The sequence below is a fragment of the Drosophila guanche genome, unplaced genomic scaffold, assembly GCF_900245975.1.
Source record: "Drosophila guanche unplaced genomic scaffold, DGUA_6, whole genome shotgun sequence".
In the NCBI taxonomy this organism is placed as follows: Eukaryota; Metazoa; Arthropoda; class Insecta; order Diptera; family Drosophilidae; genus Drosophila; species Drosophila guanche.
In genome coordinates this window covers 3292474-3309318 of record NW_022995744.1, presented here as the reverse complement: position 1 = coordinate 3309318, position 16845 = coordinate 3292474, and the positions used below count along the sequence as shown (strand labels likewise).

The 16845-nt window shown below is 47.3% G+C and overlaps 1 protein-coding gene across 1 annotated transcript in view; it reads left to right on the top strand.

Annotated features, from left to right (window-relative positions):
- The window catches only part of LOC117580499 (putative phosphatidate phosphatase), a 59949-nt gene that overhangs the window by 24882 nt on the left and 18222 nt on the right, over window positions 1–16845 (top strand). The gene's annotated exons all lie outside the window — the stretch shown is intronic.

Sequence of the window (16845 nt, the reverse complement as noted above, 5' to 3'; positions counted from 1 at the left end):
CGGGACAGGATGCCGTTAGCATTTGGGGGCCACAGGAAATCGCACATGAGAAATGAATGAGGAACTCTGCCGGGCGGCTTTATATTTTTAAGTCCATCCATTCGTATGTTTGTTCAAGTCTAAGGCCCCTCCATTCACCTTTGCCGCAAAGTGCAACAGCGACAGAGGAGAGGAAGGGGAGAGCTCGCTGCTAGCTGCTATGTTGTAGTTACAAGCGGTAGACAAGGTTATGCTATAAAGAATTCATTGTCCATAGTTCAAAGATCGCAAATTGAAAAACTCATACCGAGAGCATAGCCGGGAAGCGAAGTTAAGCTGTGTGGAGATCGAGAGCGAGAGAGAGAGAGAGAGAGAGCAGCATGCGAAACCGAGTGGGAAGTGCATGAGAATATTAATAAATTAAAGGCCGTACATAAAGCCAAAAGGACAACACAAATAACCCAAGAAAGAGGCGCACAGGCAGCCAGGCAGCCAGCCACCAGGCGAAGAAGAGCTCCAAAACGCACGATGCATGTTGGACTTGATGAGATCTTTATTCTGCGGCAAGATCTACACAGCCGCATCGCATGCGGAAAACATAAACCACAAGACTCGAATCGGGCTGCGGCTGCGGCTGCGGCTGCACTTGCCCGAACCTCAGACCCCAAACTGGTCAGAGAGTGTGGGCAGAGCCTCGAGTGTGTTCTTTGGGGTCGCCAGTTGATTGCTTGGCTGCGTGGTGCTCTGCCTGGGCCTGGGCCTGGGTCTGAACATGGACATGTGTGTGTCTGCCTAGGTAGCGATTAGATGGGCGAGCTGGGGAGCACCAGCAGGAAATGATGCATGGGTGAAGGTCCCCGTCCACCGTCTGCAGTCTGAAATGGTTAATGGAATGTAATGAACTCTCGAGCGCTGATCTCTCGCAGTCCGAGTACAGCCTGAGATTTTCCACCTTTCCAGCACGAAATTCCTTATCGATCTGCCCCCGAACAAATGGCAGGCGGCCTCCTGTCAATGGCAAAGGCAAAAACTTTCAATGACTCCCAGAAATGCGCAGAAAACAATAAAAATTACATTTTTGGCCAAATCCTTGACATGGATGCCAAAAGTCTAGACGGTCGAGCCCAGACAATGCCGACTGCCAATTGCCACAGAGCAGAGGGGAGCAGAGGAGCGTAGACAAAGGATAAGTTACCCCGAGGAAGAGGTTGAGGAACAGAAACAGGAACAGTAACGGTGGCAGGGTGCCCTCGGGACGCACCTTGGGGACACGTCCCGTCGTCCGTTGGCCATGCAAAACGCTGTACGGGAATCGAAACATTCCGCGACACGATTCAACGAAAATTAAACGATGCGATGCCCAAAGTTCAGGATCGTCTTCCTCTGGGGGCGTGCCGCGCTCTGTGTTCGCGAGGAACTCGTGTCGCAATAATTTATATGAAAGGGCCACAAGGCGGCGACGCGTCGACAGAAATCGAAACTGAAAGGTTTTGTCTTGAGGTTGGAGCAACAGGGAACGACATGGAACTGCAGGAAACCCTCCTTTGCATTCCCCCGACCTTGTCGTACCCCAAGCCTCTCTCTCACTCATTGGTGGATTTTAAATGGATTTCTGTTGTATAAGTTTTTTGTTCAGTTGTCTACAAGTTCAAGTTGTTGTTAACAACGACAATCGACGGCTATTAAATGGGTAGATATATGTGTTCTACATAGACCCACTGAGCTTAGCCTCTCGCTCTTGTGTGGCCCTTCGATAGCTGCAGCTATCCCAAAGTAAATAAACCGACAAATGATAATGAGACATTTCATATTACAAACAGAGAGACAAGTTGCGGCTGATGTCTTTCGCCCTCCATTCGTTCTCGATGATCAATGACACGTCGTCCATGGGCTTTAAAAATAAAAACCAGAGCAGCGCGACTCACCCGACAGGGACGATTTGTGGTGCGAGTAGAAGTTTGGAATATAAATTTCTTTATTTTTATAACCCAGTGTCAGGCAACGCCGTGATTTTGTGTGTGTTTTTTATTAACTCTTTATGGATTCGCGAGCGAGTCTTGGACCACAGAGCTGGGAGATGGTGACTGTAGACTGTAGACCGGCGACGGCAATGGTGGCGATTAAAACATTTTTACGACTTAATGAGCCACTCGCCGGGTCGTTTAGTTCGGCGGAGTGGTGGCGTCGAGGAGCATGTGGGTGCCAGATTGCCCACGAGCTGCTCCAGCAGCTCCTTGGGCTCCGCTCCGAAACTGGATGACAATAAAATGATAATAATGATGATGTGACGGCGGCGACGCTCATAGAGGTGACAAAACTGCTGTACCAACTCGACCAACTCCAGTTTGCATTAAGTTGCCCTCTCCTTGTCTTCTACTGTTGGCTCGCTGATGTAGGCGATGAAAGCAGCAGATAAGCATCGGCATCGCAGTGGAATAAAATGTTTATGAGTGGCCGGGAACATTAGAGATTAGAGGAAAGTGTCCCTTAATGCCGGGGCAATTATAAGTGGAAAAGAAAGAAAAATGTCTGGGAAGCAGGGAATGAGCTGTGATACCAACAGAAGTTATTCCAACAAAAAATCCCAGATCCCCAAATAAAAGCGTCCTTATACTCAATTGTTAAAGAATAATAATTTAGATTTGACAATCCATTAGAAGTTAAAATACTTTAAATTGTGATGGGTTGAATACAAAACTGATTAGAATCTCCAATGGGGATGCAAACTTTTCATGCCCTTCGAGCCCAGTGGCTGTGGAAGTGAGGTTCAGTTATTTAATTGATCAATTGTAACTGCTACGGCGGTTCCGAAAAGTAACTTCTCCTCTGCCTCAAACCAGAACCAAACCAGAAAGTTGCCACTTGCGAGTGCTCCACAAGTACACCCGCGAATCACCTCCACCACCCACCCTGATGCGCCACATGTTAATGTAAACCCGCTCTACCCCTTTCTTTGCCCATACCCTACATTGTTCCCTTGTTTCGTGTGTGCGGTAGGGGGCCATAGTTGGTTTCGGTTGGTGCAAGTTTAGTTGCTTCAATCAAATCAACGAAAATTTTCGCAAACTCAATTTAAATCAAATGCTTTTGCGTCGCAGACAGGCACACAAACACATACAGATACAGATACAGATACACACATATGAGAGAGAAAATCTAAGAGAAAGATGCCGTGCTGGCTCTTTTCAGATGTTTTTTCGGCTGTTGTTGCCTTGCCGCAGCAGTTTTCACTGTCTTTGAAGACTTTGATTGTCAATTTGCGATTGTCTCGAAATTGAAGCCAGGCAGCCAGCCAGCCAACAGCCAACAGCCAAGCAGGAAAAAGGAAGAGGAAAAGGAAGGCAGCTGCAAGAGCATTCGACAATTTTCTGGGTTTTCCCCTGTCTCTTTGTACTCCATCGCCTTCACCCGCTTCCAACTCCAACTCCAACTCCACCTCATCCACTGAGGGTTATGTGTCTTGTTCCCTTGTCTATTTTTAAGTCGTTTTTATTCTGCCATTGAACGATTGTTGTGTGGTTTGGTAATTGCTGCAAAGGGCGGCGCCTGGGCCAGGAGGAATGCCAACTTTAAAATTGGTAACGCACCAGGGGACAAACCGAGCGATGGGTTGGAGTGAAGTGAAGTGCCTGCCACTTTCAGGACCAAAAGCGGAAACAAATTTCCAAGAGTTACGACTTGAGAAAGAAGAACAGATATTCCGTCTACGAATAAAAACGGGTTACAGTCGACGGGCTGATTGACAGCATCCCAGGCAGCCCAAGCATCGATCCATGGAGCATGGAGCATGGAGCATGGCAATTGGCACTTGCATTAACTTTGATTTGGCCAGATTCCTAGGCATGGAGATGCCCATGGAAATCGGTGTCCTGGGGCCACATTTTCTCTCCCCCAATCGGCGAGCGGTCGTCGAGCCAATTAGTGCATGGATTGACAAGATGATTTGCCTAAATTGTAGCCAAGTATTAATTTTATCCGAATGCGAATGCGAATGCGAGTGTGTTGTGTTGAGGAGTGGGGGAAAATTGCTTGGGAAAGTCATGCGGCAGATAAGTACACCCCATCCATGCCACTGATGCTGCATACTTGGAACCCATAACACATCCGTTTGCCATAAAATTGATGGCCCAAAACCGAACTAAAAATGCATTCCAAACACAAGCACTTTTCGTTTTCAAAATAACGAAGTCAAAGTACAACTTTTACAGGAGGAGGCCATAAAACAGTGGAGAGGGGACGGGAGCCCTGGAAAACTGCTCGAAACGAACCGCATTTAATCACATATTTTCCGATGAAACTGCAGCAAATTGTTTATTTAATTTTTAATGTGTGTTCACCGGCGAGTGGAGTACTTCGAGTACTCAGAGAGCTGCAGAGAAACACGTATCTCATGGATGCACGTTGCTCACTTCTTTTGCTTTATGGCCATTAGCGTATGATTTGTCTTAACAATTAAGCGCGGGCCTAGACTGCCTAGACGAGCAGAGTGCAGGAATGGGGAGGGGCAGGCTGTTCGCTGTTTGCTTTTTATCTGTATCTTGTAGATACATAAATGTATGTGTGGTGTGGCTGGCGGCTGCCACTTCAAAAGGAACGAAACGAAACGAAACGAAAGATGAAAATGTGCATGTGCAACATGGATGCTGCCTGCCCCATCTACAAGTCGCGTACCATGCCCCCCATGTACTCTTATATGTTTTATTTCCACACGGGCTCTGGTGTTTTATGAGTGTGCCTAACTGATTGATGCGCCTATTAAACGATTCCTCAACACTGTGCCGCTCCCCTCCCCTCCCCGAGTATGTTGCATTATTTTGACGTTAATTGGATGGGCTGCAACAGGTAAGGTGTTGGCTATATGATTGAAAAACCGTTTAGTAATTACCTTTACCCTCAAAAAAGTCAAACCAAAGGGCAGAACATTCCGGGGCAGGTACGAGGAGTCTGCGTAAAAATGCAAAAACCACAAACAACTTTAGTCCCTAGGCAGATCACGGATTGGACAGTGGTTCATGATTTATTTAAGCATTTAATATTTTTGGCAAATAAAGGCAAGGGCTCCATACCCCGTGCCATGTGCCCCACTCCTTTAAAACAAATTTCATTAACAAAAGCAGCAAGCACTACACAGTTGCTGGAACCTTTTTTCATTAAAACAAATTCCCATACAAAAACCCAAATGACATCAAAGATTCATTTTTATCGTGGCTGAAGCAGAGAGGCTGGTGCTGAGGCAGAGGCTGAGGCTGAGACTCGACTGTCTGGCCCTGCATAGCTATGGGCATCACTGTGGCCATGGGTATAGATATGGCTCTGTCTAGGTCTGGTTCCCGTTTCTGTTTGCCCAACAACCTGCAGACAGAACGAGGCAAGGGGGGAGACGCGCTGAGCAGCTGTCCCATTCTCGTCTATCATAATACTTAAATATTTATACATTTAAATTCACGTGAAAAACAAAAGCGTCTATCTATGACAGAAGCACAGAGAGAGAGAAAGAGAGAGAGAGAGAGGGAGATAGAGAGAGTACGGCGGAGAGAGATGTAGAGCGCCAGAAATGCTGGCGACAGAATGCAGCGACAGCGTGGAATTCAACAGAAATTGAGAAATGTCAAAAGGAAATGAAGTAATTTTGTAATTTGCACTCGAGCAAAAAGCAAATGAATTAATCTTATAGCAGGGCCAGATCTGGCAAAAGGCCTCACAAGCGACACATGTCGTTGGTACAACCCACAGCAGCCCCAGTCGCCCAGTCCTCTCCCCAGTCTCAACCCCAATCCGAGCCCCCAGTCGACCCCATACCCCATTTGACATCGAGCCGGCTTTTGATTTACGTGAAAAATCGCTTATGTGGAAATGTTTTCGCATTAAAATTCGCAAAAAAAGAACACTGGGTAAAAATAATGCGCGTACAACTGTCGCCGGATCCCGAGGCTCAGTGTACCCGCTGCACTCACCCTCCTGGACTCTGAATCTGTGGCGGATTTGACTGCGAAATTTATTGAACGCATTTCGCGGCCCCTCGCCACAATCTGGTCCCGGGGTCTTTGTTCTACGCACTTGCAGCCCTGCCCTGCCACACTTGGGTAGGGGGAGAGAAGAAAAATTATACATTTCCTCGTTATTTTTATTGAAAATGAAAATTTATGGCGTCTTTAAGGCGCGACACATTCGCGTATGCATGTTAAATGGGGATTAGGTCCCGGGCTGAAAGCAGGGCACCACATCCCTCCATGGCCCTGCGTTTCAGCCCTCTTGATGCCATAAAAATTAGCTGTCATATTCTGATTAACCCAAGAGATTCGCAGATATTTATGCAGTGCCATTGCGCAGCGGTGTTTAAGGAGAAATAATGGGATTTGGTGCACGAATTCCATCCGAGCAGCCTGACCTTACTCCACTTTGGCAGTGGAGGAATGCACCTGATGTGCGGCTCCTCTCCTCTCTCGTTGCCACACCTCAATTCTCATCCATCTGCTCCATTGATGGTTGCCCCTTGGTTTCGTTCGAAGCGAGTGGGCTTCATTCAGAGCGCTGAGTCAGCGCTGTCCAGTGATACGCCCCTCTCCAAGAAATTAATTGCTAATTTCGAGGCAAATAAAATAACAAAATATTGCGGATGAATCGATCGATGCTGCGGCGTCATAAACCAGGCTTAAAAGATCGTAAACAAAAACCCCTGACAAAACCTGGAACCGCTGCGTGGGTTTTTGGCGGCTTCGCTTTTTTATGTTTTTTACGTTTCTGATATTAAAAATTAAAATTAAAAGAATACGAAACCAAAGACGCCAAAAAAAGTAAGGCAGGCTGACTGCCTGCCTGCCGTGGGCTGCCTGAGAAGTGTGTTTTCAATATTCCCGGAATTCCTCTCCACAGCAGCCGTGGAGAGTCCGAAACAACTTAAGCTTTGACAGTTTGCGGCATGCAAAAAATTAATTGGCATTTAAAGGCGTTCTCCGGATAGCTGTTCCAATTTATGTAACGAGGGTTCGCAGTCGGTTATGTGGGAGATTTATCTGGGGAATTATTAGATTCTTAGATGCTTAGATAATGACTCGAGCTCATGTGAGAATGTGAACTTTGTGGTGAGTGGGAATAATAGTTGCCTGGGGCCATAAATAATTCTCCTTTCATAGATCACTTTCCCCAGTTACGGATGAAGCAACTATTTCTGGCGCTGACTTGGTTTATGGGTGAAATGAATTATGTTGTCTTGCCACGCAAAAATCTTAAAAAGGATCATTAATAAATATTCCGCCAGCCTGCTGGAGAGACTCGACTCGACTCAACGCAACGCAACGCAACTCCAATCCAATCCACTTCAGTCCTGCTTCATGCATACTCGTACATCCCATGCCAGCCACTGTCTTGGTTCCCGCCTCGCTGTCAGAGAGAGAGAGAGAGAGAAGGGAGAGGAGGTAGAGACAGAGGGCTTAGCTTAGCAGATTCTCTCGTTGTTCTTGTGCCTGGCGGGGCCCTCTGCCTCTGTCAGTCATACGGCTGAGCTCCAGTGACGGGACCCACAGAGCTTCAAGCCAAAGCCAGAGCCAGGGAGAACAGGGAATGTGGCCTAACAAAGTCTAAAGTCTGCAACGCATCGCGCAAATAACATGCAGAAATCCACTTCTACGCTTTTGGTAATCCGCATTTTAATGACTTATTTTCTTGGCTTGCCTTTTGGCAACAAAATTCCACACACACATGTGCTCAGGTCTTCCTGAAGGCTCTTCAGGAGAAGCTCAGACGCTGACGCTGATGCTGATGCTGATGCTGATGCTGGATATGGATGTGTACTTTTGGTTGGTGTCTTCTCCTCCGCTGTCTTATAAGTAGACAAACACCTACTGAGCAGCCCCTCCCATCGGCCCACACCATAAAATTGTCATTTATTATTTTTTTGAGTTATCTTCTACCGGGCGGCGTACGAACGCCCCCCGAGTGGAACAGGCAGAAATTTGTATTTCATTTAAAATTCATTTTACGACTCGACAAGAGACTCCACTGAACTGAGGCTTGGCCATCCACTGGATTATGCAGATAATGCAGTTTCCCGGTCGTATTGACTCTAATGTGCGAATGAAATTTAGAGCTGCCAAATGCGAAATAAATTAAAAGGGACAACTCCAGAGGCACACTGCAAAGGGTTGCCGCATGCCAAGGGCTATTAAAATATTTTACAAAATTAACCCCTGACAGACAGACAGACAGACAGACAGACAGACAAACAGAGTGCAGCGCGTGTTAATTTATGTGCCTGCAACTACGATTCCATCGATGCACCGCTCCCCGAAACTGGGCAACCTGCAACATAACGGGTATGTTTGTGTCTTTTTCCTTCTGTCTGGATGGGGCGGACTCTACCTTGGACTTGGCCAGAGTTAATGCAGCAGGAGCTCGTGGACTCGTGTTTGCTTGTTTGCTGATTAATTGCAAATTGCAGGGGTGTCTGCCTGGCAAACCACATTAAAAGGTCACGAAGGGAACGACGGCACCCACCGTCCATCGATCCTGGTTCGCCATCCTCTAGATGCGTATTCCTAGTTTATTATTTTCAGACGCTGTTCGCCGTTCGCCGTTCGCCATTCACCGTTCACCGTTCGTCCCCCGTCATTTATGCAAAGTGGCGCACCAGGAGCCAGTGGCCCCACACCCTGACTACTACCCCCGGCGAGTGCCAATCCCTGCAGCGCTGTTTGCACCTTTGATGTGCGCTCCACATCGACGACAACCTCGAGAGCGATGGGGTTGAGACTGGAGCTAAAGGGTGTGCGATGGGATGGGATGGGAGCACGCAGCACTTTCATCATTTTGGCTTTTGCCATTTGCGCTAGGGCGCCACTTTTGACCACTTGAGGGCAGCAAAGGGGTTGCCACTTGGCCGGCTACCGTTTGCCATGCAGTTGCCCCATCTGCCATCACGGCCACCATTCGCCCTGCTGTTGTAGCCGCGCTTCAGGTCACTCAGTCAGCGCTCTTCTGGTGGCTTTCGTAGCAGCTCCAGCAAAGTGTTTTGTTTGGCCAGCTATCCGTCTATCAGGGCACGTAAACCCCTTGTTTTGGCTGTTGCTTTTGGCTTCTAAAAAACACCACGCCAGCCACGCCAGCTGGTTCCAGTTGATGATTTCCCTGATTAACTCGATGCCTCTAAAAATGCGATACAAACAACAAGCTGGCTTACAAATACTCGTGCATAGCGGAATAACAAATTTGTCTAGCCCGCTTTTAGGGCCAGCGGAAATGAAAGCTCTAGCGGAAGGCAACTCTGGCACTGCCTCTCCGATAAGAACTGCGATATATCAGCACACACTCAAAGAGGTTCCTAATTAGAAAGCTCTACAATCTGCACAGACAAACCCAATCTCAGCTTTTTCTCTATCGCTGCCAGACAGGCAATGGCTAGGGGCTGGGGCAGAAAAAGTGGTAGGCAAATGCATTCATTAATAAATTATCGGACCATACAAAACCTCAAACTAAAACAGAGCAGAGAAAATACCAGAGAGAAAAGAGGAAGAGCATTGGAGATGGAGACAATGTACACAAACCGCCGCAGCCACCAACGACAACAAGGAGTCCGGGCTGGTCCTGGCAGCAAGCGAGCGAGAGAGCGGAGAGAGGGATATCATTACGTAAACGTAAAACTTCCGCCTTAGAAATTCAATTAAACTAATAAATTTTCCATTATCCTTATCGATGGCAGCGAACAGAGCAGAGCAGAGTGGAGCCAGAAATTGATTGTGTGTGTGTGTGGCAGCAGGACCAGGAATGGGAGAGCAACTGGAGATGGGAGACAGAATTTAAATTCGTCTAACGCAAACATTAATACACAAACAACAGGAGTGGGCTGTGGGCTGTGTGCTGTGGACAGAAACTGGAGGCGGGGTACCCACACATGTGTAAAAATAACAGCAACAAGGACATCAAATAGCAACAATTTGCATAAATTAAAACTTAAAATCAAGCGACAGCGATAGGAACCATAGATACTCGTACAGTGGAGGCACAGCGAAGTTGATAAATCGAATTAATTCAGAAATCGATTGACTAAACCCAACCGGAATCGATTCGGCTGATCAAATATCAAATAATATCGGAAGTTCTTGTATCATTTGTCGACTTGAATTAGCTTCGAGAACATCGTTTAATCTCGGATTTATAGCTTGCTGATCGAGTCACATTTGAATTAATACTTTAGTCTCTTTATTTGGAAACAGATATGTTAAAATTTCAGACTGAAGCTGATAATTGCTCAATTAACGACAATCGAATGGCAGCCATTATCATTTATCGAGGGGTAATCGTCTTGAGCCCATTGTGTGGGGTCACCACCTCCCCCAGCTGCACATGCTGCGACTGCACTGCACTCCACTCCACTCCACTTTCTCTGACCGCCCTGCTTTCTGGCTACAAATTGAAAAATGCCAAATAACAAGGCAGGAGGGGCTGCCGTTACACCAAGGCAAGGCGACTCCGGGTGGGCGTTGTCGTCGTCGTCGTCCATCCAGAAACTTCCTCGGTAATATTAAAGCATGTTGCATTTATGTACGGCCTGGACAAACACTCACTCTGAGGACCTGGCCGGAGCCGGCAACGTTGTCCATTTAAATTTTGAGCATATTAAAGGACACAGCACAACATTTGCATAGACCGGCTGAAGGGCGGAAGGAACACTGAGTGGCGATGGGGATGCATGCGGTCTGCTGCTGGGTGGCTACTCCAAGTAAATGCGACGGCGACATGCCTCAGCTCCGGTTTTTTGCATGTGCAACACCACAGAAGCAGTGGCAGCAAGAGCGGAGGCAGCAGCTGATTTCTTTGTCAGGACAAACCAAAGAGAGAGAGAGAGAGAGAGAGAGTGCTCGAACGAGCTGGGTGAGTCCTGGGTGGCTCCTTCCGCTGTGGCGGCAGGACAAACACGTAAATTAATCTGACAAGTGATACTTCTGGCCTCGGGCCTCAGGCCTCGCCCCATGGTTGGGGGCCGTCAAAATGTCGCTACCCCGGACAGCAGCCATGTGGCAAGCTTGAAAGTCCTTTGGTCCCACCACACACACACACACTTGCACACACGCACGCACACAGGATGCCCAGGACAATGGCTGAATACCGCCTGCTGTCTGCTGGCTGCTAGCTCTGCTGACTGCTCCCTGAGCTGACTTTTTACTCGGCTGCCAGTTGATGAGACGCTGACGTCGACCAGACACACGGCCAGGAGAGCAGACCCAGAGCAGAGCAGCAGAACTCCAGAGCACCCAAGGCTCCACCGTGTATAGAGGGTGGCAGAGGCTGCGACTGAGGTGGGTCCTGATGGGGAGCTGCCCACTTTTATTTACATGTATTGCAGTTATTTTGTATGTAATTTATTTCTCGGCGGACCCGGCCAAGTCCTCAGAGTGCGTTTCCTGACCTCTCCTCAAACGCTTCCCCAGGCTTCGGTTTTTGTTTATTGGTTTTTCAACTTGGGGGCTTTATGCTCCTGCCTTTTAGTCCTGTGCTGTCCTGTCCCTGGCCCTAGGCCTGACCCCCTATTCCACTCTCCACACTCTGGTACAGTCCCTCCCGGAGTGTGTTTGTGTGTGTGCTGCTGCTGTGTGTCTGCAAAGCGCTTGACGTGGCTGGCTCTGGCGGTCAAGTTTGAGTTTTGGTTTTAATGGCCAGAGACGTCGGGCCCCGGACAGTGAAGTGTAGCGGAGAGGAGTGAAGTAAAGTGACCACAGCCGTGCGTCAGAAGGGCGTCAGCTGTGGCAAAGAGGGATTACGGCTGGACACCATAGGCAATGAGGTTACCCAAAGAAGATGAAAACAGCTTCCCTGATTTCCATTTAGCCCAATTTCCCCATATAAGCTACAGAATATTCTTTTCAACTCTAAAATCTCTGAAATATTGAAAAATCTTAAGAGATTCCTTTTGAGGTAAGAACAATAATGGACCTTCCACTTAGAAGGCGTCTCAAAAGCTTGCGAAAAAGAAAACTCCTCCCCTTAACGGTTTCTCTTGAACATTGTGCCAATCAAACTCTTGCCATAGGCATACAATTTCTATTGGCAACTATGGGCTTCGTAAGAGACTCAGAATATAAACCAAATTTTGGGGGAAACATTTCCGAAAACTCTGGCTTAAAAATACATCTTCTCGAAGCTTTATCTGACTTTAATTAAGCCCAATCAGCTGCGCAGTAAATTGAAGAGAGGAAAACTTAAAATTCAGTAATCGCTTCGTTGCCGTCTGCTCGACAATCAATTAATATTTCTTCAAGCAAATTTACAGCCAAAGAATTTTTAACATTTTCGTTGAATATGCATTGACAGCCGTAAAAAATGCAGAGAGCGAGAGAGAAAGGGAGAGGAAACGAGCGAGAAAGAGATGTTTCTCCGGCACACTTCGCTGGTCGTTAATCAATTAAAACATTTGCGAATTTGCATAAACATTTTCGTTGGCGCTTCTGCCATAATTTTTGCACTTGGCAGCTTCACTTTGTTTACATGGAACAGTCTGTCGTCCCTCGAAGCCCGCCTCGGTCCCTTACTGCAGCCAATTTGCAAATGCGGCAAACAAAAATTGATTAAAACATCACGTAATCGCAATCGCAGTCGTCGGCAGCGGACATCGTCATCGGGCTGGCTGTGCCCGAAGTTCGGGCGGCGCCAGCCCTGACATGGCATGGACATGACGGGAGATCTCTCCATGGTACGGTGCACGTACGCATGTGGTTAGCCGGACCCAGGCTGGCACTCTCTCTCCATATATAGAATCTCTCTCTCTCTCTCTCTGTGTCGTTCTCTGGCCTATGTCTTATGAATATGAATTCAAATCATTTCAATTGAATTTCTGCGAATTTGTAGTTGAATCAGCGAGCGGCGGCCAGTGCAGTGAATTCAAATCGAGCCAATTATTGGCTTATACTTATGTACATCCACACATGCTCTTTCTTACATACGTATATGGGAATCGAGTCTATTAAGAACCGCAAAACATTAATGACAAATTGCGCATCGATGATGTGGATGTGGACCAAGTGACTCACAAACCAGAGAACCAGAGAACCTGACATCTTATCAACATGGCCATAAATAAGGGAAAGGGACACATCCACCAACTGTGCCCAATCTGGCATATTCCGTGGCTCCGTGCCGCGGCCTGTGCTGTGCCGCAACCTGGTCGGACACCGCAGACAGGGACACCGTAATTCTTTGTTGCAGTCTTCATAAATTTCATTTTTACATGCGGTGCCATGTCAGTGCCCTTGGTTTGGGTTTTGGGCCAGGCAACAGTCCCTCCCCTTTGGTCTGGCCAAATATGCTTAATGACTTGTTTGTGTGCTGGATTAAATATAAATTATATTTTTGCCTTCCATGCGAGGAGTGAATCGTCCCTGGAGAGCAGAGAGAGAGAGAGAGAGAGAGAGAGAGGAAGGGAAGGGAACTCGTTTTGGACTGCGGAATGATTAAAATTTTATTCCGAAGAAATTTTGTTTGTCGCTGCAATTGCCGATGGCAACTCTCTGGTGAGTTATGGCGAAAGAGTGGAAGATTTAAGACTCCATCCATCATGGGAAATGGAAGCTATTTGCTCCCACCCACACACGATCCCCGTCCCAATCCAGATAGATTTCCATGGGACGGCGTATGGGTATCTGGGTCAGAGTGCTTGATTGATAATAAATACGAGAACGAGTACATGCCAGTATATGGAAATGGAATCAAGACTTCTTTGCCAGTGACTGTCAGGCCCACGGTACTTGAGTATTTTAATTAGTCCTCCCCTCCTTCGGCCCCCACTCCATCTCCATTGACACAAGAGGGCAAAATAATTGCCTCCACTCGGTGACTTTGGATTGGATTTGATTGTGAAGCAAATGCTCAAGTAAATAAACCAGTCGAGCCGAGAGCAGCAGCCACTGCGAGCGAGTTCTGTGTGTCATTTGGTTCAATCAATCAAGGGATTTTGGGTTAGCAAGAGTTCTGCCCCAAAAATATGCTGCAGATAAATCAAGAGAGAGAGAGACGGCCTCTAGGTAAAAAGGTTGCACATAAAATATAGGAAAAAAACAGAATTAATTCGCAATGAAAATGTGCGAAAAGATGCAAAGTGCTGGGATTTGCAATAAAAAATTGACCAAAGCATATGCTTAACGGTGCGACTACGAAATATGTGGGCAAATAAATAAACACATAAAAACGAGAACAAGAGCACGGAATGAAACATGTGAGAGCATGTGGTAGCGGGAGTCCGGGAATCCTTCTCCATGTGATATAAATGTGATGTTGTTTGTCCTGGGCCATGCCTCAGACGATGACAGGAAACTGTATGAAATTGCTTCAGGCTTCAGGGGTTGGGTTGAACTTGAGAGCCATGCCATGCCATGCCGATCAATATTTCATGCAAAGTTTTTGCAAAAAAATCACTCTCCAGAGCATGTTTATGAAAATGCAACCGGAAATCGAATGTCTGTCAGGGCACAACATTTCTGTAAGCTCTTCAGTGGGAAATCGGGAGAGTGTAGGATAGAAATGGCGATGGTTAGTGGCATTCTCATTCCTCTGCAAATTATGCAAATAAGTCAGCACACATACGGAAGACTCTGACTGGCAGGAAGACTCCATCTAGTGGACCCCAAATGAATCATATGCCAAAAGGCATTTGAAGGCCTCAAGCTTTTGTAATGGGCCCTTTGGGTCCACCTTCTTTTCTGCTTTACTCCTTCACTCCTGGTCCTGTTCCTGGTCTTGTCTAGCTCAACGTGGCAACATGGCGTATGCGTAGCACAGCATTAGACACTCGAAAATGCATAAGGAGAAAGTTTTCTGCTTCAGTCTGAGGGCTGTCAATTTCAGTTGCCGTCTCCGTCTCCGTCTCCGTCTCTACGTCTACGTCCGGCCGTGGATCTCTGTGACTTGTCAGATGATTTTCTTCCAGATTTTCCCAAGTAGAAACATTTGTCTTGCCTGCACTGTGTGGGTGGACTGTGATCAAAGCAGCGTCTTACTCTTACCTTCCCCGTATCGCAAATAAGAATCAAAGTTTGGGCACGCACCCGATATGGACACTCACCTGCAAGGATATAGATAAAAAGATGTTAGAATCGTCGTGGGCCACACATGCGATAAGTTAATCTAGCCAGCCCCACCCACCGCCCAAAACCTGACTAATCCCTGACCACAGGCGGACTTACGTCGGGTTTAATTAACGATGGAGGCGGGGCCGGACTAAACTTGGCCGGAACACAACTTGAGCGCATAAATTAAGGCCTGAGCTCGGACTTAAGAATGCTAATGATGTCCTCGAGCTTTCGAGAAGGCTCCTTGCTCCTTGTTCCATTCTCTCATCTCTCAGCTTTCAGCGCCTGGCTAATAATGCTTTGCATATAATCAAGCAGCCCATGCATGACCTTACTCCGACTCCTTCTCCAACTCCATCTCTCTCTGAGTCTCCTTGGGAGGCTGCTCGTAGTGCTAATCCAACAACTTGACTGCCATTACCCCTGGAATCGGAGCGGACAGAGACATAGATCCATAGAGATATACAGATAGAGTGAGAGTGGGAGAGCGGGAGAGGAAAAAACGTTCATTTGCTCAATCGTGCACTCGAAAATGTCAATTTACATTTGCGGACTGGCAGCCAACGCATTTCCCCCTGGTGCGCCACCGAATGCGGAAACTGAGCCCGGACCATACGCAGTTCCAGGTCCCTGGTCCTTGGTCCCTGGTCCCAGCTCCAGCTTAAGTTGACTTTAACGCCTCAATGCATCCAACTAGAAACACCCGATGGATGAGAAGGAGAAAGTTTTGTTGCTTTTTTTTAGGACAGAATCAGGAAAAAGGAAAACTTTTTATTAAAGTCAGCAGAAAATGGTTGGAACTCGTTTTGGTTTTGGATTTCCATTCTCCCACACTAGCTGGTTAGCCCTGATCCCTGCCCAGATTCACGTCCCTTCTGCCGTCCCTGCCTCTCGTTCTATCTCTCTCTATTTCTCTCTCTGTGTGCGTTTGACAATGTGGGCGTGGCACTGGACTGTGCTCTCGTCTGTTGCTCTGGTCAAGTTAATTTGTATGTGTGGCCGTAAACTTTTGCCAGCTTAGACTTTCCAACACGCCCCATTGGGCCAGTGGGGAGTTTGGGGGCAGGCCGATAGCGATGGACAGATGGATGGCCTGAATGGCTGCTTGAATGAATGAATGAATGAACGGTTTGCAAGGAATAGACTCAAGAGCAGGGGCTTTCCCCCCCCTCTTGATATCTCAAATGTCCAGCTCTGGGCTCCGTCCACAATGTGTGAATTTTGTTGGCTTATTGCTTTTCTATGCCGCATAATTGCTGACTTCTTTCACACATTCACACACATCATTGGACTGGTCAGAGGACTGGGGTTTACACTCCTCTGAATGAATGTACGATAGATTTGTATATGTATAGGGATGTGTTTGGCGACGTTTTGTCCTTGAGCAGTAGGCATAAATCATAGGCCTGCTGCTGCAGAGCTCCGAAATTTATGCTTGGTTGCATTTTTGATGTTCCACCCACGCAGGGGGCGACTCTGTTTGGGCAGAGATAACAGAGAGGAGGAGGGTCCCTGATCGGTGCTCGGTGCTCGGTGCTCGGTGGGAAGCAAATCAAGAGTAACAACTGCACGGTAATCGTATTTCAATTCAAAGATGTCGGATGTGTTTATCTGTCTTTCCCTTTCCAATAGTACCAGACCCAGACCCAACCCAAAGCCAAACCCCACCCGACTTTCGCTTCCCGAGTTACCCAAAGGTGTTTAAAAAAAAAACAATTTCGCACCATTTAGAGTTGCCAAGGCTACCTGCGATGCGCTGCCAGGGTGACCATTCGCTTGTTATGCAAACAAATTCGTGGGCCTGCCCCAAAGA